Source organism: Trichechus manatus, unplaced genomic scaffold (genome assembly GCF_000243295.1).
Source record: "Trichechus manatus latirostris isolate Lorelei unplaced genomic scaffold, TriManLat1.0 scaffold00024, whole genome shotgun sequence".
NCBI classification, from domain to species: Eukaryota; Metazoa; Chordata; class Mammalia; order Sirenia; family Trichechidae; genus Trichechus; species Trichechus manatus.
The window spans coordinates 6,988,238-7,011,204 of NW_004443960.1; the positions used below are offsets into that span (position 1 = coordinate 6,988,238).

Below are 22,967 nucleotides of genomic sequence, written 5' to 3' on the forward strand. Positions count from 1 at the left end.
TTATAAACATGGGGCTGCCATGAGTTAGACTCAACGGCAACTGATTGACATTATGCTAAATCTCTTCCTTCTCACAGTCAGTGTACACCTGCTTATTGCACACCCTACAGCCCACTCAGCTCAGCATTCAGCTAGACAGATGTCCATGAAAGAGCACACAGAAACATAATAGGCACACACTATTCAAACTTTAGTGGCCCGTATGAGAGAAATTCAAGGTCATCAATCTCAAGTGGCACACCGGTTGAGGACATGGACTTGGAAACCTTTGTCTTGGGATGAGGCCAGTTACTGAACTAGGCTCTTCACTCAGGAAGACTGAGATCTTTGTTTTCAATCTTCTGAACTTAAAAAAAAAAAAAATACAGTAAGAATGTCAGTCCTGGTGTTCTTTTCTTTAGTTGAGGAACATTGGATTCGTAAGTCCAATAGTTTTTCTTTCCTCCTTTCTTCTGATGAAAGGTCTGGTCACTTTGTGTGTCAACTGTCATAATGTCCATGTTTAGTTTTTCTTTTTTTTTTTGATTCCCTGTGTACAAGTTCAATGCATCACACAACCAAGGCTATTGATAAATCTTGGCATGTTGGGTCCTATGGATGGAAAACCTGGGGAGCAGTTTTGTGCAATGGAGATACAGCTAGGGTAGAAACCTCACCTAGAACATTTATTAACTGTGTGAACTTGGGTATGTCTCTATGTTACTGGAGCCTCAGCTCCCTCTTCCGTTAAATGGGTATGAATTGTATCTATCTTACCTACCTTCCAGTATTGTTACATGAGGCTCAAAGAGAATGTGTAAATGCTCCCAGTAACTTTACATCCAATCTGTGACTAAGCTGTTGTGATGCTGGTGATGATGGTGACGAAGAGGGTCATGGTCCAATACGTTCCTCTGTTCCGTTTACTTATAGTGAACACCCATTTCATCTGTTTATTGCTTCTATGTCAAACATTTGAGTTGCTTCAAGTGAGAAGGTTATGCCATGGCTGAGGTTTAAATTATCAGCTCCCTCTCTCTTCTTACCTTCCCCCTTTCCCTTGACTAGCTTCATCCTGGCATATGTTAGTGCATTTATTCTTTGACTGAACCATAATGATTTTGATCATCTATTCTATATGTGCCATTCTGATAGTGCTGGGCATATGGTGTTTAATAAAACAGACTTGGTATCTGCCCTGAAGGGCCTTACAATCCAGTAACTTTCTGGTCTCTACATCAACCCTGTATTTTGTAGGTCCTGTGTGTCTAGAAATAGCCTCACCCTTTTTCATGGATTCTGCCACTCCAGGCATGAGGTATTTTACTTCTACTGGAACATTGCAATTGACCTTCCTGCGTATTGTTTTGTCCACCTGTATCAAGCCACCTGGATAGTTCCTGCTCACCCTTCTACTCTTTGCTTAAACATCAGTTCTTCTGGAAAGCCTTCCGTGATAACTGTTAGGGGATAGCTAAGCCCCTTTATCACCTTATATTTCTCTTCTCCTGGCACATAATCCATCCCGCTAGAAATTCCTGTAGTATCCTGTATCTCCTGCCAGATGGTAGCTATGAAAGTACATGGACTAAGTCTATACTGTTTACCACCATAACCCCAAATCTAGCACAGTACCTGCCACCCAGACAATGCTCAATACTTAGTTGCTGAAACAATGGCATGAATATGGTGTTCTTGCCGATTTCAATAGCTTGTTGCCCTTGCTTTCTGGCAGTCTTTCCTGATTTCATTTCTCGCAAGTCCAGCTATAATTCATTTCATGACAGCCTTTTTTTTTTTTTTTCTTCCAGTTGGCAAACTATTAGCAGCTCAAACTTATGCAACACACAATGAAAGACAAGGTCATCTTTTATCATCTTTGCCTGTTTCAATAACCAGATTAGACGTCTTTCTGCAAGTGAGGTGACTGTAAGCCAACACGTATTTATCATGTTGAACACCTGAGTATGAAATATGGATGAAAAAGAAGGAAGTGTTAAAGATAAATAAGACAAGGACCTGCCCTTAAGGAGCTTACAGTCCGATGAGAGACATGTGATTTGCATGTGAGGAAACTGGGTAACTAAAAATGCGCTCAAATGTTTGATTTTGCAAATTCATTGTAAGAGATGTTGAGGTGGTAGGTAGTTGCTGTGTCTTAATTTGTGATGTCACATCTCTTCAAGGCTATGGGATTGTGTAGGGGATGGTTAGACATTCCCTTTTGGGAAAGGGTTGAAGATGAAGGAAAAGATATGTTGGTTAGTGACACTCGGGTATAACCTTTCCTGATGCATAGGACAGCATCTCAGGTTTTAGAGTGTTGTGCGGGAGGAAATGACTGAGTCCACTCATGTACAAGACATTGAAGTCCACCTTTGCACTGATTGGTACCCCGAATATTTACCTTTTCCTTCACTAGAATATTTCACTATCTGTAACATCATCCAGATGGAAAGAGTATGTGGTTCTCTTTCCAACAGTGTGACTTGATGACCCCAGTTTTCCAGATCTAGCAACAGGTCCTTGATGATGTTCTTAGTGGACTTCTTTTGTCAGCAACATCCACAGTGGAGCTGCTGTCTCTCCAGGCTACTAAGTTCTGGATGTATACAGAGGAACCCTCTCTCTTACAGAGAAAGATGCCTGACACCAAATCCATCAATTTCTAGAAGCTAGCAGAGAATCCCATAGCTATGTTGGAATGCATAACACAGTGGTATTATCCAAAATCGTATCTGCAGGGTAACTGTAAGCAAGCTACTTAGAGGGACAAAATGCACCCTTATCCTTTTGTGGATTTGGATAAATGGAGAAGTATTAGCAACCATTCACGTCATTGAAATTCATCTTGAATATGAACTTTCTTTACCTTCTTTCAACAAAAGCAGGCTGGTGAAAGAAGATGAGCTGTGAAAGGCTGCTGAGGATTCAAGCAAGGTTCCCTCCATACCCAAGAGGCTAAGAATCTGCATTGCACCATTATTTAAAATGCATTTGTCTGTCCCTTTTCTTATGAAAATAATCCATCCCTGTCGAGTTGATTCTGACTCATAGCATCTCTACAGGACAGAGTAGAACTGCCCCATAGGGTTTCCAAGGCTGGAATCTTTATTGAATCAGACTGCCACATCTTTCTCCCTCGGAGCCACTGTTGGGTTCCAACTACTGACTTTTTGGTTAGCAGCTGAGTGCTTAACAACTGTACCACCAGGGCTCCTTGGGTCAGAATTGGATTGGATTCATCCAAATGCAAGTTCCATCATGTGCTGTTGGGGTGACCTTAGATCATTTGCTTAGCTGCTCAAAGCCCTTCATCTATAAAATGAAGATAATGGTTATCCCCATGTTATAGGGTTGCAGGGTACATTGAAGAAGTTAAATTTATTTATTGAGCGTTTAGTGTAGGGATAAGCACATGGTGAGACCCTTCAAACTATATTACTGCTATTATCAATAATGTTATCAGCACCATTACCATCATCATTACCACTATTATTGTTGTTAGTTGCCTTTGAGTTTACTTTGTCTCATGACAACCTTTTCGTACAACAGAATAAACATTGCCAAAATGTTGTCCAGTATTGGCCAATATTCTGTTGTGATCCAAAAGGTTTTCATGGGCTGATTTTTGGAAGTGGATCACCAGGCCTTTCTTCCTAGTCTGTCTTAGTCTGGAAGAGCCACTGAAAGCTGTCCACCGAGGGTGACCCTGCTGGTATTTGAAATACTGGTGGCATAGCTTCCAGCATTATAGCAATAAGCCATCACAGTATGACAGATAGATGGGTGGTGGATTATCACTATTAAAGCCAAAAAAAACCAAACTCACTGCCTTCAAGTTGATTCCGACTCATAGTGACCCTACAGGACAGAGTAGAACTGCTCCATAGGGTTTCCAAGGCTGTAAATCTTTACATAAGCAGATTGCTACATCTTTCTCCTACGGAGCAGCTGGTGGGTTTGAACCGCCGACCTTTCAGTTAGTAGCCAAGCACTTAACCACTGTGCCACCAGGACTCTTATTAAACTAACAAATTCTAGATTCTAGAGTGGTAGAACAGGATCCCACACTTTTTTGGCAATTCCCAATTTTGCCTAGGATACTTCCAGGATTTGTCAGAATATCTCAGAAAATATTTTGAGACTGGGTTGTTCCACCATAGCCCTTACAAATCTCGCCCTTGATTACAGCCACAAAGAGATCAATCAAAGCATTTTGGGAACAATCTCAGTTCTGGAGAAAAACCTGGATCTGCCATTTACTGGCTTCTAGACCTTAGACTAATGGGTGAGATAAAAATAAGTTTTTTGATACACTTCTTGTAAAAATGAAGCCAGCTAACACATGTAAATTGACTAACTGTATCCAGTGCTTAAAAGGTACTCAATATGAATAATAGCTTCTCTGGCTGTTGTTCTTATTAACAATAGGCAATAATAGGGTGTTTGTAGCTACCTCGCATGCAGGCAGGTGAAGACCTATGCTGCGTGACTTTTTTGTTGTTGTTTTTATAGGTACATATGTAACCCACTGCTGTCGAGTCAATTCTGACTCATAGCCACCCTATAGGAGAGAGTAGAATTGCCCCATAGGGTGTCCAGGGAGTGGCTGGTAGATTCAAACTGCCAACCTTTTGGTTAGCAGCCAAGCACTTAACCACTACACCACCAGGTCTCTGTATATATACGTGTGTGTGTGTGTATATATATATATATGTAACACAACATTTACCAATTCACCATTTTTTAGATGTACAGTTTAGTGAGACAAATTACGTTAATCATGTAATACAACCATCACCCCAATCTTTGCGAAATTTCCCAACACCATAAACACACACAAACTCAATGCCGCCTAAACAATAACTTTCTCTTTGTCCCTCCCTCCAGCCCCTGGTAGCCACTAACAAACTCTGGTCTCTATATATTTGCCTATTTTTTTTCTTTCATTTCATGTAAGTAAGATCACACAACGTCTTCCCTTTTGTGATTGACTTATCTCACTCAGCATAATGTCTTCAAGGCTCCTGCGTGTTGTTGCATGGATCAGGACTTCGTTGCTCTTTATGGATGCGTAGTATTCCATTGTGTGTCTATACCACCTTTGGTTTATTCATTCTTCTGTTGATGGACATTTACGTTGTTTCCACCGTTTTTCTATTGTGACTACTGCCGCAGTGAACGCTGGTGTACAAGTTTCTGTTGACATCCCTGCTTTCAAGTCTCTTGGGTATACACCTAAGAGTGGACTTCCTATGCTACATGAATTTGCAATAATAAATCCTTCTTTACAATCTCAGGATATCCTAGTGGGGATATTTTTTTTCAATAATGCAGAGCAACGTTTGATTGTTTGACCTTGTCCTCAACATCTTGAGGTGTTGGGTGAGTCAGAGTGTGTTTGGATACTAGTAGGGATGAAGGGACTAGCCTGGGATTCGTTTTTCATTTAACAAAACATTTTGAAGGCTCTTTTTTGGGGTGTGTGCTACTTTGAGTTGCTGATACTACAGCCATGAAGTTCCTGTGCCCGTGGACTTTCCAGTCTAGGTTCCTCACATTTGAGTTGGAGTTTACATTGTAGTTAGAGACGATTGTTGTTGTTAGGTGACATTGAGTTGCTTCCGACTCATAGTGACCCTATGTGCAGCAGAACAAAACACTGCCCGGTCCTGCGCCATCCTCGCGATCTTTGTTATGCTTGAGCCCATTGTTACAGCCACTGTATCAATCCATCTTGTTGAGTGGGGGTCTTCCTCTTTTTCACTGACCCTCTACCAAGCATGTTGGACTTCTCCAGGGACTGAACCCTCCTGATAACATGTCCAAAGCATGAGAGACATAGACTTACCATCCTCGTTTTTAAAGAGCACTGCGTTGTACTTCTTCCAAGACAGATTTGTTCGTTCTTTTGGCAGTCCATGGTATATTCAATATTCTTTGCCAACACCACAATTCAAATGCGTCAGTTCTTCTTTGGTGGTCTTCCTTATTCATGGTCCAGCTTTCACATGCTATGAAATGATGGAAAACGCCATGGCTTGGGTCAGGCACACCTTCGCCTTCAAGGTGACATCTTTGCTTTTCAACACTTTAAAGAGGTCTTTGCCCAATGCAATGTGTCTTTTGATTACTTGACAGCTGCTTCCATTGGTGTTGATTGTGGATCCAAGTAAAATGAAATCCTTCACAATTTCAATCTTTTCTTTGTTTATCATGATGTTGCTTATAGGTCCAGTTGTGGAAATGTGTATATTATATCAAACTTTGATAGGGGTTTTAAAGGACAGGCCAAGACCCTTTGAGATCCCGGCACAGTGGTGAAAATGATGAGAAAACCCATCTTCTTAAGTGCCTGATGCTATTGGTTGGGAACTTCACTTGTTTCAGAGGCTGCTAATTTTGTTTGGAGACCAGTGCATTTCCCTTTGGAAATAACACCTCGGAAGCGGCCATATCAAGGCTCTGAACTTGTACAAAGTGCCATAAATATTTGATTGCCACTAACTTTTAAGGAGTTGAGAAAAACAACCTCTGCACTGCCTTCTGTAACTCCAAATGGAAAAGCAGGATGGAACGTTTTGCAAACATGACACCTCGTCGCTACGAGCGAGCCTGCCGCCTACTTCCTTGCTTGGTTTGTGTTTCTGGGGTTGGTGTTTGTCAGCCGTAGAAAATGGCTTCTGGCCCCTTTCTGTGCTTCTCTGTTGGTGCTGAGGAAGTGAAAGGAAGCATATTGCTTTCACTTGAACCTATCACAGGGGTTCTTGTTATCATTTTTGTTTACCTTTGCATATTGTGACCTCAGAGCCATTTCAGAGTTCTTTGTGCAAGAAATGCTTTTGTGTAACCCAGGGAAGTTTGGGAAACCAAGGGTTGTGCATTTACCGACACGAGGTCAGATTTGAATCCACACCCAACTATTTAAGAATATATATCTTGGGAGTCTGATGGACTTGGGTAACTAGCACTTACTAGTTATATGAGCGAGAGCAAGTGATTCCACCTCCCTTGAAAGAGGGATACCATATTGGATTCTTGTTAAATGACATAATGTCGGCAAAGACTTCCTGTTGAACTTTGTATCTTCAGAACTTAGAACAATGTCTGGTACACAGTAGATGCTCAAAAAAAGGATTTCCTACTGTCATCATCATCATCATCATCACCCCCCATCATCACCCCCGTTATTCCTATCACCATCATCATCACCACCATCACTCACCATTACCACCACCACCATTATCACCACCATTATTACCATCACCATCATAGTCACCACCATCACCATCACCATCATCATCACCACCATCACCATCACCATCACCATCATCATCACCACCATCATCACCATCACCACCATTACCGCACCTTTATTACCATCACCATCAGCAGCAGCAGCATCACCATCACCACCACCACGATCATCATCGTCATCATCATCTTAGTGTCATTCAGCGACAAGAACTCTTCAACAGAACCAACCTAAGTTCAAATTCTGGTTCTGTGATTTATAAGTTTGGGAAGCGTATATTGGAAATTTTTTTTCACTTCTTTAGAACCTCAGTTTTCTTATCTGTAAAATGGGGACCACAATATCAACCTCACGGTGGATGGTTGTGAGAATTAAAGCACCAAGCACAGCACCTGGCACACAGGAGGTGAGAATTAAACACTCCTCCCCCTGTGCTCTCCAGAGGAAGTACTTTGTTGGACTGGAAGGGGGAGCGATTTCATCCCCAACATGAAACATGAACACTCACAGCGATTTCTAGATTATAGGACACTCGCTTGCAGGTTTTCTCTCTGAAACATCACAAGAGTCTCATTGGGAAGAAGAATTTGGATGATTATTTATGTTTTATAAATAGTGAAACGGGGACACACAGGGGTTGAGTAACTTGCCAGTCATTCCACCATCATGCTCCTGACTTCTCAATATTTGACTTCCATTCCGTAGTCACGGCGCTCAACAAAGATTGGACGGTAATGAACGCTGGAAATTACCTAGCACAGTGATTTTTAAATTATTTTGCCACAATCGGCAAAAGATTTTACATCACAGTCCAACTCACCCACGTAAAAAGTTCATGAAACAATGCTAACTCTTACTATTCTACTCTTTTCCGTTGTGGTACAGTTTAGTTCATTTTTAAAAATAATTTTTTAAAAAATTTTTTGTCATTATTGAGAATATACACAGCAGAAGATTCACCAATTCAGCAATTTCTACATGTACAATTCAGTGACATTGATTCCATTCTTCAAGTTGTGAAACCATTCTCACCCTCCGTTTCTGAATTATTTTATTTCATGTTTAAAATATTGGTATAATGATACCCTAAATAGATTTTACCGCCTAAGGAATCATAACTTACAGTTTGAAAAACACTGACCTAGAACATTTTCGCCAAGGATTGTGTATCAGCATGACCCAGGGCTGCTTATACAGTACACTTACCTGGAGCCTGCCCTCAAGATTCTGAGGCAATAGATCTAGGGTAGAACTCTGACATCTGATTTTTTAAAATAATACCTGAGGTGACTCAGATGCACCACTGGTTAAGGACCAGTGTCCTAGAGCATCTCTGATTGTTTCCACCTGAAACTTTCCTTTCTACTTAGGTTTTGTTTTTGTGGGTTTGTTGTTGTTGTCTTGTTTTTTAGTATTTTCTCTGTTAGTCCCCAGAATATTGGTGCCTTCACCAGAGAACTGTCTTGGCCTCGCCCCTCTTTGCCGGGTTGAAGGCCACTGAAGTTATCAGTGAAGACAAGCAGCTTATGGATCATGAGAAGGGCAGCTTCTCCACCTTTGGGCTGGAATAGTGCAATGGTGAGGGGGCAGTGGTGGTTCAGTGGTAGAATTCTCTCCTTCTATGTGGGAGAACCAGGTTCGATTCCCGGCCAGTGCACCTTGTGTGCAGCCACCACCCATCTGTCAGTGGAGGCTTGCCTGTTCCTATGATGCTGGACAGGTTTCAGTGGAGCTTCCAAAGTAAGACAGACTAGGAAGAAAGGCCTGTTGATCTGCTTCCAAAAACCAGCCATTGAAAACCCCATGGATCACAAGGGTCTGATCCGCAACTGATCACGGGGATGGTGCAGGACTGAGCAGCGTTTCATTCCGTGGTGCAAAGGGTCGTCACGAGTCAGAGCCGACTTGATGGCACCTAACAACAAGTGCAAGGGAGGGGTTCTGAGAGAGGAGCTGACTCGTTCCCAAGGAACTTGAAGTGGCTGCTGGTTTAACTCTGACTACTTGCAGATACAGCTGCATTGGAGGTATCCCTGGGGTATGATTAGAAATGCAAATGGAAAGGTGGCACAAATACTGTTTATCCAGATTTTCTTTCAGACTCGGGGAAACTGGGGATTAAGAAAAACCGCTCAGGGGCTACCTGAACTAGGATCACCTGACCGACCAGCAGGCAAGTTGAATTCTTTGGGGCAGCCTCCTCTGCCCTCCCTCTCAACTCTGTTTTACAGTTTAATTACGAGTCTAACCACTTCAGAAGCCCCATCCATTCCCTCCAGTGCAGCAAGATCTCTCCTTGAATAGCAGGGTGCCTCGGTGATAAGCAGCTGTCCACAGGAAGGGAGGGTGGGACTCTTGAAACCTCTCCCTTGAGGTGCAGGAAAGACGTGACCAAATAAAAGCTGGAATTGTTTTGACATTTCACTCCGGTTGTTGCAGCTTTAATAATAAAGGAAGAACAAAGTCTCGTAGCCTTAAATGAAGAGGCTGCATTTGGCGTGGAGACAGATTTTTTTTTTGTTGCTGTTAGCTGCCATTGAGTTCGTCCTGACTCGTGGCGATCCCATGCACAATGGAACAAAATGCCGCCTGGGCCTGCAGCATCCCCATGATGGGTTGTGGATCGGACTGTTGTGGCCCGTAGGATTATCACTGGCTGATTTTCAGTGGTCGATCACCAGGCCTTTCTTCCCTGTCTGCCTTAGTCTGGAAGCTCTGCCGAAACCGGTTCAACATCATAACAACATGCAAGCTTCCGTTGACAGATGGGTGGTGGCTGGGTATGAGGTACCTTGGCTGGGAATCGAACCAAGGTCTTACACATGGAAGGGAAGACTTCTACCACTAAGCCGCCACTACCCGGATACAAAGGAAATTTTTTGTATGAGGTTTTGCTCCTTGGGAGAGAAGAACAGACAGTGAGCTAGGAAGATGCAAAAGTTCAAGGAAAGGAGAAAGTGGGACCCCTGTACTTTTCCTTCATAGCATTTATCACCACAGGGTTTTGGGGTCACCTTTCTGCTGCCAACCTTGGCTGTAAAGACCATGGGGACAGAGGTGGTTTTGGGTTCTATGCACCATTTCATCGAATGTGAATGAATGACTCCATTTATAAAATGCATAATATCAGCCAGACCTTGTGTGTTTGTTGTGCTGTGATTTGATGTTTGATTTAATCCTCACAGTAACCCTGTGAGGGTGCTCATCATGCCCCTGTCATGGTCACCTGTGCTGCTGTAACCACAAGTGGATGGCTTTAAAGAACAAAAAATGTGTGTTCTCACGGTTCAGAGCCCAAAGTCCAAATCAGGGTCTCAGCTGTGTGGATCCCTTCCTTGTCAATAGCCCCAGGCATTCCTTGGTTCCTTAGCTTGGAGAGGATCCTCACATGGCCTCTATCTTCCCTTGTCTGTATGGGTGTGTCTATTCTAGTCTTTTTATATCTCAGAAGTGATTAGGTTTAGGATCCACCCTACACGGGTATGACCTCATTAACATAACAAAAGATAAGTCCTGTTTCCAATTTCCAAACAGGATTGCCTTCACAGGTACAAGGACCAGGAATTCAACACTTTTTTTGGGAGGAGGGGGGCAATCATTCAGTCTGTCCCCATTAAACAGATGCAAAGACTGGAGCCCTGTGCATTGAAACAACGTATCAAAGATCACACAGTTATCCTGCAAAGAAGTGGGATTTCGACATCTTCCACATCGTTTTCAGTTACACTGTTGTAGACTCAATTTACAGTTCACCCCACGGCTTTGTCATACAGCCATTCTCTCCCATATTCTCACAGAATTTTATCTTATTGACCTGTGCCATCTCTCTCTCTCTAAGCCGTGTCTTCATCCCTTCTCTATCCCTTCACCTGCTACCCCAACATCACCCTCCCCTCTTAAAAAATATACAATAAAACAACATAGTAGAAACAACCTCCTCAGTGGATTTTATAACTTTGCATGTCATATATTTAGTTTAGCAATAAAAAATACCAGCTCCAGGCAATGCATAGAATAGCATTTCTAATGTTTTTTAAACAGCTATTAATGTAGTCGAGCGCTGTATTTTTTTTTTTTTTTTTCCCTCCTCTCTCCTTCCTCTATATAATCATCTGCTCAGTGGTGCACTCAGAAACCCAGAGCTGGAACCAGAGGAGGGGCGAGCTGTGATTGATGGGCCAGGCCTTGCTTGCAGAAGAGTCCCATCTGGGCTTGGTTTTGGGAGCAGTCAGATGTTGAGGGGGAGGTCACCAAGATGGCCTCAGCTCCCTCTCCTTTGAAACACCCCGATCATCCCCACGTTGCAAGCGCACACACCCCCGCTCATAATTGAGGCTCGTTTTTTGCAGATGCTTTGTGGTGTGGGACTAAAACAGCTGCTAAGTTTATGGAGGAGAAAAGAAGCAGAATGGTGCAGGAGGTATTTTTTTATTTATTATTATTTTCCCATTTTATTGTGCGCTGGGAACTGTGATTTGAATTAAGCTGAAGGCTTTCTTTGCAGTCAGTCTGTGCTCTGCGATACGTATTTTGCCCCTCAAATCGATCTGGGCAAAGGAGAGTTTCAGCCAAGAGTGTGTGTGTGTCGGCTTTCTGCTTGGCGTGTCAAACTGAGCTGGTCTTCGAAGCAGCAGGTTAACGGTGCAATTTTGCATTTCTCATCTTTGTTTCAAAGCCCCGGGGCGGGGGGGGGCATGATGCCGTTTAGCTGATTTCAGTTGTGTGCAAGAGGCTTGCCTCTGAATATGCGCGATTTCTTGCCAGAAAAGTAGAACAGTCTAGGCAAGGGAACTAAAGTAAAACAAACTGTCAGCAGACTGAAAACTGCGGGCAGCCACCAAGAAGGGATAGTCTCCTCCAGCGATCGGTGTTGGCGGGGGGTCCCGTGGCGGGAGTCGCTGCTTTCTTTGGCTGTGTGGACAGATGCAGTCATCTGGTTTATTAGGGCTTGACAATGCGTGTGTGTTTCCTCATTATAGGGGCTGTGTTTAGGCCAGAAGAGGTTCTTTAGGGCAAGCAATGGGCTGGGGACAGATCAATTCCAGAAGCCCAAGGGGAGGGGTGTTCAGGAACTTTTACTCTTAAAACTATGGAAACACACACACACACACATTACACACACACACACACACACACACACATACATACACACACAGAGGCAAATACTTGATTGTTTTAAAGTCAACAGCAGCTATGAAGGCAGGCATGTTCCCCCGAGTGAAAGTCAGTCAGTTAAATTGAGAAGAATATACCCGTTTTGTTCTCTGTCACATACGGGCTGTTTCTCAGTTGAAACGTGGTTTGCATTAGATTTCAAGCCAAAATATTTTGCAGAGTCTTTCTGGTGGCCGGCCTTGTTCTCTCAGAAGTTTTCCCAGACTGCTTAAACCACTCAAGGCAATGAATGTTGTGGGTGGAGGAGGGGGGCAGTTTGAAAAAGCCTCCTCCCTTTTTCTCTCTGACACTTTCTCCTGAGCCCACTTCAGGGAGAAAATTAAGGGTGCATGAGGTTTCAGGGACCAGGGGAATTCTTTGTGCATCCGAGGAGCAGCTCTCTCAACGTATGCTTGCAACAGCATGGACACGCTGTGCTAATAGTCAGATTAGGGTGTTTGTCTTAAAATAGCAATAATATCCTGGCTATTTCATGCTTCAGTAAAATATTTAAATTGAAATGGCATTTTTTTCCCCTTTCTGAATCAGACTTGGTTGTATTTTCATAATCCTTTTGCTCTCAATAGCCAGAGTGAAAGCTCCCCGTTGGGGTGTCTTGGATAATGTTGGGGGTTCCACTTCTTCGTGCAGTTGTTGAGTCGCTCTCATTGACTGAGGTTGGGTATACGCGGGCAAGGAAGTTTTCTTCTACATTTATCCTAATAGATGTTTTTTATTTCAGGCTTCTACCCAGTTCCACAGAAACAATGTTGTTTAGCTGTTGTCATGCTGGCCCCCGACTCATGGCGACCGCATGCACAAAGGGACAAAACACTGCCCCATTCTGTGCTGTCCCCACGGTCAGTTGTGGATCAGACTGCTGTGCAATAGCAACAGTGGGTTTTAAACCATGGGGACTTTGTCCCCCTTTATGTCTTTAACAGACACCCAAGAAAGGTGCAGGCATTGAGAAGTATACGTTGGGTTTGTAAATGTACTTGAAACAGTTGCTTGAGGACTTGGGGGTACATGCAAAGCACATCTACCCTCCCCATCAGGTAGGAATGCCCACCAACATGCTGACTTGAAAAAAATCCGCAAATATCAGAACCTCTGTGATCATTCCACCAATGTAGGGAAGGTTGGCATTGGAAGAGAAGAAAGAAGGCAGCTTCTGCAAATGAGAGAATGTCTAGCCAGAGTGCTCCAAATAATTTTGCTCATCACTCTCACTTCTGTGAACTTGGCTTTACCTTTCCACCAGGGTCCTGTTCACCTGCACAGGATTTGCCTTGACCTGGAGTGAAAAAAAAAAAAAAAAAAAAGGTGCCCTTAACATTAATATGAGGCAGCAGTGATTCAGTTGTAGAATTCTCTCCTTCCATGCGAGAGACCTGGCCTTGATCCCCTGCCAGTGCACCTCATATGCAGCCACCACCCATCTGTCAGTGGAGGCTTGTGGGTTGCTAGGATGCTGAGCAGGTTTCTGCAGAGCTTCCAGACTAAGATGGACTAGGAAGAAAGGCCTGCAATCTACTTCCAAAATCAGCCAGTGAAAACCCTGTGGATCACAGCAGTCCAGTAGGCAACTGATTGTGGGGATGGTGCAGGATTGGGCAGCATTTTGTGCAGTTGTGCATGGGGTTGCCATGGGTTGGTGGCCAACTTGAAGGCAGCCAGCAACAATATTAATGCATTGTTCTGGATGATACCTCTCAGCCAAGCTGAGAATCCAGAAGCATTACTAAGGAGGAGACATTTGAAGGTGAAAAAAAAAAAAATTCCATAGGAAGTGCAATACTCTTAATTAAATATTAGCTGTTATTAGCCTGAAGTGCAAATGTTGGGAATATTAATTAGGGTCTCTCTGGAACTGCTGTCAGTGTTAATAAGTAACTGTGGGGGGTCCCACCAACATCTGCTTGAGGACTCCAGGCACAGGACAGAAATGCAGAGCCCAGCGTCCCTGGATGCTAACTGTAGGCTCTGCGGTGACCACTGACACCCTCACCAGGGCTCAACACCCTGTGTGTCCAGAATGGTGCCAGTCTTGGTAGAGGTTGGTGGTTTTCCCTGCTCCAATGTTACCCCAAGCTGGCTGCCCTTGCCTTTCCTAGGGTGGACTCAGAGCATCCTGAAAGCCTGGCTCAGACTTCACCTTGTGGTAGGAATTTCCCAGGCTGTTACTCCACCACTCACCAGGAACCACCAACCTACTCTGGCCAATGGAATTGTTGCATCTTTGAATCAAATATTCCAGCACCAAGCTCCCCCACGTAGTGTAATGCACCAAACCAAAACCAAACCCATTGCTGTCAAGTTGATTCCAACTCATGGCAACCCCTTGCATTACAGAGTAGAACTGCTCCATAGGGTTTTCTTGGCTGTAATCTTTACAGAAGCAGATTGCTAAGTCTTTCTCCTGCAGTACTTCTGGGTGGATTCGAGCCACTGGGTGGGTTCATCCACCAACCTTTTGGATAGCACCCGAACGCAAACTCTTTGTACCACCCAGAGACCTTGTAAACCAGGTGGAAAGCAGGTCTTGGGGCCATGGGATGTAGAGGGGTTTTTTATTTAAAAAATGGGAACAGACTGCCCCACCAGGCAATTCTTTTGCCGGTGAAGAGACACCCTGGCCAAGATGAATACAAGCTCTCGCTGTTTCATTTCTTTTCTGCTCTGAGAACTATCTGTGGCTGTGACCTTGGAAAGTTATTTCCCAGCTCTGCACTGCAGAATGCTCACCTACAAAGGAAAGTGGGATTAGAGATGCAATGTATGAAAAAGCAAGGACTCTTGACCACGCACTGTGGATGTTTGGACCTGGATCATCCTTATTTGGGGCCTGTCCTATGCATAAGGAGCCCTGGTGGCACAGTGGTTAAGTGCTGGGCTGCTAACCAAAAAGTTCGAACCTACCAGCTGCTCCACAGCAGAAAGATGTGGCAATCTGCTTCCGTAAAGATTTGCAGCCTTGGAGACCCTATATAGGGCCACTATGCGTCAGAATCGACTCAATGGCAATAGGTTGGGTTTTCTTTTTTTTGCGGGGGCGGGGGGCAGGGTCCTATGCATTGTAGAAGGTTTAGCAGCATCCCTGGCCTCTGCCCACTAGATGCCAGAAAAAGAAAAAAGGAAGAGAGAGAAAGAAAGGAAGGAAGGCAGAAAAGAAAGTGTTGCCAAGGAGTCAGACTCATGGCGACCTGGTGTGTGTGTCAGAGCAGAACTGTGCTCCATAGGGTTTTCATAGCTCTGACCTTTCTGGTCACAGGTCACCAGGCCTTTCTTCCAAGTCGTCTCTCCGTACGATGAAACCATCAACCTTCTGGCTAGTAGCCACGTGCTTTAACTATTTGTGACACTCAAGGACTCTAGTAGCATCCCCCATCTGTGACAACCAAAAGGTCTCCAGATGTTGTCTAATGTCTCCTGTAGGGCAACGTTGCCCCTGTTTAAGAACTGCCTGATTAACATGTTGTTGTTGTGTGCTGTCAAGTCGATTCTGACTCATAGCGACCCCATGTGACTGCCCCATAGGGTTTTCTAGGCTGTAATCTTCCTTATGGGAGCAGATCTCCAGGTCTTTCTCCTGTGGAGCCCCTGGGTGAGTTCAAACTGCCAAATCTTTTGGTTAGCAGCCAAGCGCTTAACTGTTGGGCCCCCAAGCCTCCTTGTTTAAGATCTACTAGTGTAAAATACTCAGCCCAGTCCCTGGTACCCCCTAGGCCTGAGGTGAAGAGCAGCTCCACTCAGTTTGGCTTCTGAGAACCAGCGAGGAAAAGGGACTCCCTTTCAGATGGATGCAGAAGCTGGAGGCCATCATGGACCTTCTCCTCCATAAGCCCACCTTGGCTGAGTTTGATGCCTCTGTGTGTGCATGTGTGTATGTGTACACACGTGTGTGCAAATTATTTGCAATTCAGAGATCTGGTGATGGGAAGCAAATCCCAAGAAAAGATTCTAATTCACTCACTCATTTTGTACCATTCTCCACATTGCTGATCTCCAAGACTGGCTGAGCCACCAATTCTAGGTTTTGGCAGGGTGGATCCTGTTCCTTCTTCTCCCTGCTTCACTGCCATCTTTATTTCCTGCCCAAACTAATGTGACTATAGCTTCTCAACTAATGTCCCCGTATCTAATGATATTCAATAACTTTCCCCATAAAGGGCCAGGTAGTAAATCATTTAAGCTTTGTAGGCCAGGTCTCGGTCACAACTACTCATCTCTGCCACTGTAGTGCAAAAGCAGTCACAGAGAAAATGTAAAGACATGAGCTTAGCTGTGTCCCAATAAAACTTTATTTACAAAAACAGGCAGTGTGCTGGAATTGTCCTCCAAGTTGTTTGCCAACTCCGTTTCTACTCGCCCTCCCCACCAATTCTATCTCCAGCTGCCAGATTAACCTTGACAAAGCCCAGAGAGCCTTACCCAGGAATGCATTCACTTAGCTTTGTTGTTGTTAGTTGCCAGCAAGTTGGCCCCTACTTATGGTGACCTTATGTATAACAGAACAAAACATTGCTCAGTCCTATGTCATCTTCATGATCACTGGTATGTTGGAGTCCATTGTTGGAAGTATTGTGTCAATCCATCTCATTGAGGGTTTCCCTCATTTTTGCTTACTCTCTTCTTTACCAGCCATGGTTGGTCTTTCTAATGATGTGGCCAAAGTAAGCAAGACAAAGTTTTGCCATTCTCACTTTTAAGAGGCATTCCAGTTGTATTTCTTCTTGTCTTCTTTGCAGCTAGCATGCTGCTGGGCACTGGAGATGGAACAGGGAGTGCTACACAGTCTCCTGCCCTCAGTCAATGCCATTGACTTGTGTAAGAGGTGGCCACTAGCTGTTATGGATCACAGAAAGCAGGTCTACTGACCTGGTTTAAGCATCCAGGAAGGCTTTCTGGGGGGTGGAACTCGTAATCTGGGACCTGAAAGAGAAGCAGGGACTAGCCAGGCAAGAGGCCAGGGGAGGGCTCTCCCTGGGAGTCAATGTGAAGACTTGAAGATAACAAGAGGTTGGAGCTCATCTGCCTTCCATGATCATGTGCTTCCTGAGAGCAGGTCTCTTCTCTTTCCAGTGCAGAAAGAGCTTACATCCTAGCAGGAAGGCATTGCTGTTCTGTAGGAATTTGTGGAATTGAGTCACTTTTCCTGAGATTACCCTGCAGTGAGGAAAGGCCATATAGTCATGAGTGTTCTGGTGGAAGCATTTTCTGCTCAAGGTTGGGAAGGGAAGTCTTTTTCCATCTCTCTCTGCTATTGCTCATGCAGTCATTCCATACTCTCCTAGGAGGCCACATTTTGGGTTTTCACAAGTCTACCTCTCAATTTCAAGTCTCTGAGTGGCACAAATGGTAAAGGCACTAAATTGCTAACAGAAAGATTGGAGGTTTGAGTCTACCCAGAGATGCTTTGGAGAAAGGCCTGGCAATCTCCTTGTGAGAAACTAGCCACTGGAAACCCTATAGTTCACAGTTCTACTCTGACACACATGGGGTTGCCATGAGTCAGAATCAACTCAATGGCAATTGTTTTTTCTGGAGATTTCCAAAGGATGGACAGGGTTAACTTTCTGTGTATAGTGATCCAGTCACCCCACTGGGAGACCTTCCACAGCCACAAATGCTGTGAGGGAAAAATGTTAGAAAGAAATAAAATGGTTGTGCTTTTTTTCATCTAATGACACATTTGGAGAAATTAATCTGAGGGAGAAAAGGACCTGATGGGAATATTTTCACTTATAAAATGTTTTAAACTTAGCCTAAGCTTGTTGTTGTTAAGTGCTTTCTAGTCGGTTCCGACTCAGAGCCACCCTATGTACCCCGAATGAAATACTGCCTGGTTCTGCACCACGCTCACAATTGTTGTTATGCTTGAGCCCATGGTTGCAGTTGCTGTGTAAATTCATCCTGTTGAGGGTCTTCCTCTTTTTCTCTGACCCTGTACTTTATAAAGCATGATGTCTTTCTCCAGGGACTGATCCCTCCTGACAACATGTCTAAAGTATGTAGGACATAGTCTCACCATCCTTGCTTCTAAGGAGCATTCTGGTTGTACTTCTTCCAAGACAGATTTGTTCGTTCTTTTGGCAGTTCATGGTGTGTTCAATATTCTTTGCCAATACCACAATTCAAAGGCGGCAATTCTTCTTTGGTCTTCCTTATTCATTGTCCAGCTTTCACATGCATATGATGCAATTGAAAATACCATGGCTTGGATCAAGCACACCTTAGTCTTCAAGGTGACATCTTTGCTTTTCAACACTTTAAAGAGGTCTTTTGCAGCAGATTTACCCAATGCAATGTGTCTTTTGATTTCTTGACTCCTACTTCCATAGGTGTTGATTGTGGATCCAAGTAAAATGAAATCTTTGACAACTTCAATCTTTTCTCCGTTTATCATGATGTTGCTTATTGGTCCAGTTCTGAGAATTTTTGAGTTTTTTTTATGTTGAGGTGTAATCAGTACTGAAGACTGTGATCTTTGATCTTCATCAGTAAGTGCTTCAAGTCCTCTTCACTTTCAGCAAGCAAGGTTGTGTCATCTGCATAACACAGGTTGTTAATGAGTCTTCCTCCAATCCTGATGCCCCGTTCTTCTTCATATAGTCCAGCTTCTCGGATTATTTGCTCAGCATACAGATTGAATAGGTATGGTGAAAGGATACAACCCTGATGCACACGTTTCCTAACTTTAAACCATGCAGTATCCCCTTGTTCTGTCTGAATAACTGCCTCTTGATCTATGTACAGGTTCCTCATGAGCACAATTAAGTGTTCTGGAATTCCCATTCTTCGCAATGTTATCCATAATTTGTCATGATCCACACAGTCAAATACCTTTGCGTAGTCAATAAAACACAGGTAAACATCTTTCTGGTATTCTCCGCTTTCAGCCAGGATCCATCTGACATCAGCAATGATATCCCTGGTTCCACCTCATCATCTGAATTCGGCCTGAATATCTGGCAGTTCCCTGTCGACATACTGCTGCAGCCACTTTTGAATGATCTTCAGCAAAATTTTACTTGCATGTGATATTAACGATATTATTTGATAATTTCTGCATTCAGTTGGATCATGTTTCTTGTGAATAGGCATAAATATGGATCTCTTCCAGTCAGTTGGCCAGGTAGCTGTCTTCCAAATTTATTGGCATAGATGAGTGAGGGCTTCCAGTGCTCATCTGCTTGTTGAACATCTCAACTGATATTCTATCAATTCCTGGAGCCTTGTTTTTCACCAATGCCTTCAGTGCAGCTTGGACTTCTTCCTTCAGTACCATCAATTATTGATCATATGCTGCCTCTTGAAATGGTTGAACGCTGACCAGTTCTTTTTGGTATAATGACTCTGTATTCCTTCCACCTTCTTCTGATGCTTCCTGCGTAGTTTAATATTTTCCCCATAGAATCCTTCACTAATGCAACTCAAGGCTTGAATTGTTTCTTCGGTTCTTTTAGCTTGAAAAATGCTGAGTGTGTTCTTCCCTTTTGGTTTTCTATCTCCAACTCTTTGCACATGTTATTATAATACTTTACTTTGTCTTCTCGAGCCACCCTTTGCAATATTCTGTTCAGTTCTTTTACTTCATCATTTCTTCGTTTTACTTTAGTTACCTGGCGTTCAAGAGCAAGTTTCAGAGTCTCTTCTGACACCCATTTTGGTCTTTTCTTTCCTTCCTGTCTTTTTAATGACCTTCTGCTTTCTTCATGTATGATCTCCTTGATGTCATTCCACAACTTGTCTGGTCTTCAGTCATTAGTGTTCAGCGTGTCAAATCTTTTCTTGAGATGGTCTCTAAATTCAGGTGGTATATACTCAAGGTCATACTTTGGTTCTCGTGGACTTGTTCTAATTTTCTTCAGTTTCAACTTGAACTTGCATATGAGCAACTGATGCTCTGTTCCATAGTAGGCCCTTATCTTTGTTCTGACTGATGCTATTGAGCTTTTCTATTGTCTCTTTCCACAGATGTAGTTGATTTGATTCCTGTGTATTCCATCTGGCGAGGTCCATGTGTATAGTCACCATTTGTGTTGGTGAAAAAAGGTATTTGCAATGAAGAAGTCATTGGTCTTGCAAAATTCTGTCATGTGATCTCCGGCATTGTTTTTATCACCACAGCCATATTTTCCAACTACCAGTGCTTCTTCTTTGTTTCCAACTTTTGCATTCCAGTCACCAGTAATTATCAATGCATCCTGATTGCTTGTTCAATCAATTTCAGACTGCAGAAGCTGGTAAAAATCTTCAGTTTCTTCATCTTTGTGGTTGGTGTGTAAATTTGAGTAATAGTCATATTAACTAATCTTCCTTGTAGGCATATGGATATTATCCTATCAGTGACAGCAGTGTACTTCAGGATACAGCTTGAAATGTTCTTTTTGATGATGAATGCAGCACCATTCTTCTTCAAGTTGTCATTCCTGGCATAGTAGACCATCTCATTGTCCGATTCAAAAATCATGTGTCTGTCAGTTTGTTGTACTGTGGAGGCTTGTGTGTTGCTGTGATGCTGGAAGCTATGCCACCAGTATTCAGATATCAGCAGGGTCACTCATGGCGGACAGGTTTCAGCTGAGCTTCCAGACTAAGACAGACTGGAAAGAAGGACCCCCGGCAGTCTACTTCTGAAAAGAATTAGCCAGTGAAAATGTTATGAATAGCAGTGCAATGTTGTCTGATATAGTGCCAGAAGATGAACTCTTCAGGTTGGAAAGCACTAAAAAGACAACTGGGGAAAAGCTACCTCCTCAAAGTAGAGTTGACCTTAATGACGTGGATGGAGTCAAGCTTTTGGGACCTCCATTTGCTAATATGGCACGACTCAAAATGAGAAGAAAGAGCTGCAAACATCCATTAACAATCGGAACATGAAATGTACGAAGTATGAATCTAGGAAAATTGAAATCATGAAAAATGAAATGGAACGCATACACATCGATATCCTAGACATTAGTGAGCCTAAGCTTAGTTCTCATCAAAGTGTCATCTTTAACATTCTAATTAAGGTCCCCTTTAAACAAATGTACCAGCTCAGGGAGCTGCTCTGGGAGTGAACCCTTGTCCCTCTCAGCGCCATAATGTTTTTGCTGCCCTCAAGTTGCTTTAGCCAAAGAACCTCTCCAATGCTGGCAGCCGGAAGTGAGGAGATGGGTGCAGTTCTGACTTTTTTTTTTGCCCTGGTATCATTAGCTAAAGGCTAAAGTCACATCTAATTGACCAGAGATGATGGGAGAGAGACAGCTATTTGGTGTGCTTAAATGTTAAGCTTTCTCTCTATTTCTCTCTGACTGTGCTCCCTGTCTATTGAGACCATGGAAAATTAGGACCTCTGGGCTACATTTTCTGATGCTGTGTGTGTGTGCATATGTATAAGTGTGTGCCTGTGTGTGAGAGTGTATGTGTGACTGTGGGTATATGTTTGTGTTTGTGTGTGAGTGTATGTTTATGTGTGTATGTTTGTGTGTGTGTATTTGTCTGGATATGTGTACCGGGTATATAGAAGTATATGTGTGTGAGTGTGTGTCTGTGTGCATGCTTGTACGTGTGTTTGTGTATGTGTTTGGATATGCATGTGTGACTGTGTATACAGCAGTGTATGTGTGTGGATGTGCGGGTGTGTGTGTGTGTGACTGTGTATACAGGAGTGAATGTGTGTGGATGTGTGGGTTTGTGTGTGTCTGTGTGCATGCTTGTATGTGTGTTTCTGTACGTGTTTGGATATGTGTATGTGAGTGTGTGTATACAGGAGTGTGTGTGTGGATGTGGGTGAGTGTGTGGATGTGTGCACGCTTGTACATGTGTTTGTGTGTTTGGATGTGTGTGACTGCATGTATACAGGAGTGTGTGTGGGTGTGTGTGTGTCTGTATGTATGTGTGCACGCTTGTACGTGTGTTTGGCTGTGTGTGTGACTGCATGTACACAGGAGTGTGTGTCTGTGTGTATGTGTGCATGTTTGTACGTGTGTTTGTGTATGTGTTTGGATGTTTGTGTAACTGTGTGTATACAGGAGTGTGTGTGTGTGTCTGTGCGAGTGTGTGTGTGTGCTTGTATATATGTTTGTGTGTGTTTGCCTGGAAGTGTGTGTGTGTGTGACTGTGTGTATACGGCAGTATGTGTGTGTGTGTCTGTGTGAGTGTGTGTGTGTGTGTGTGTGTGTGTGAACGTGTGTGTAGGGTGTTAGAGTTATAACGGGGAGTATGAAGAGAGAGATGTTTCCTGAAATGGAAGCATTTTTTTTTCATTCTTCTGACTTGACTGTAATTACCAAACTGTATGTTTTGCCTCGATCTGAAGGGTGAATTGCTATGTAATACTCTGCGCTTATAAAAAAATACGGTGGGAGGGGTGGGGAAGGTATTGACAAATGAGGCTCAGCGTTCAGTCCAGCCTTTTGCAGAGACACTTAAAATGGGTATATCACGAAGGGCCATCTTTTTGCAAAGTAGGCCCCGAGTGCTCATTGGCTGCCTTCTGTTGACAGCGTGAACATCACACACACACACACACACACACACGCACACACGCACACACACACGCGCACACACACACACTCACACACAC

General features: G+C 43.5%; 1 protein-coding gene and 1 non-coding gene across 8 annotated transcripts in view; both read left to right on the forward strand.

Moving 5' to 3' along the window:
* RBFOX1 (RNA binding fox-1 homolog 1) overlaps positions 1-22,967 on the forward strand; it is a 1,254,735-nt gene that overhangs the window by 1,017,793 nt on the left and 213,975 nt on the right. The gene's annotated exons all lie outside the window — the stretch shown is intronic.
* On the forward strand, positions 8,824-8,894 carry TRNAR-UCU (transfer RNA arginine (anticodon UCU)). Its single transcript has one exon. It is a non-coding gene; the product is annotated as a tRNA-Arg (tRNA).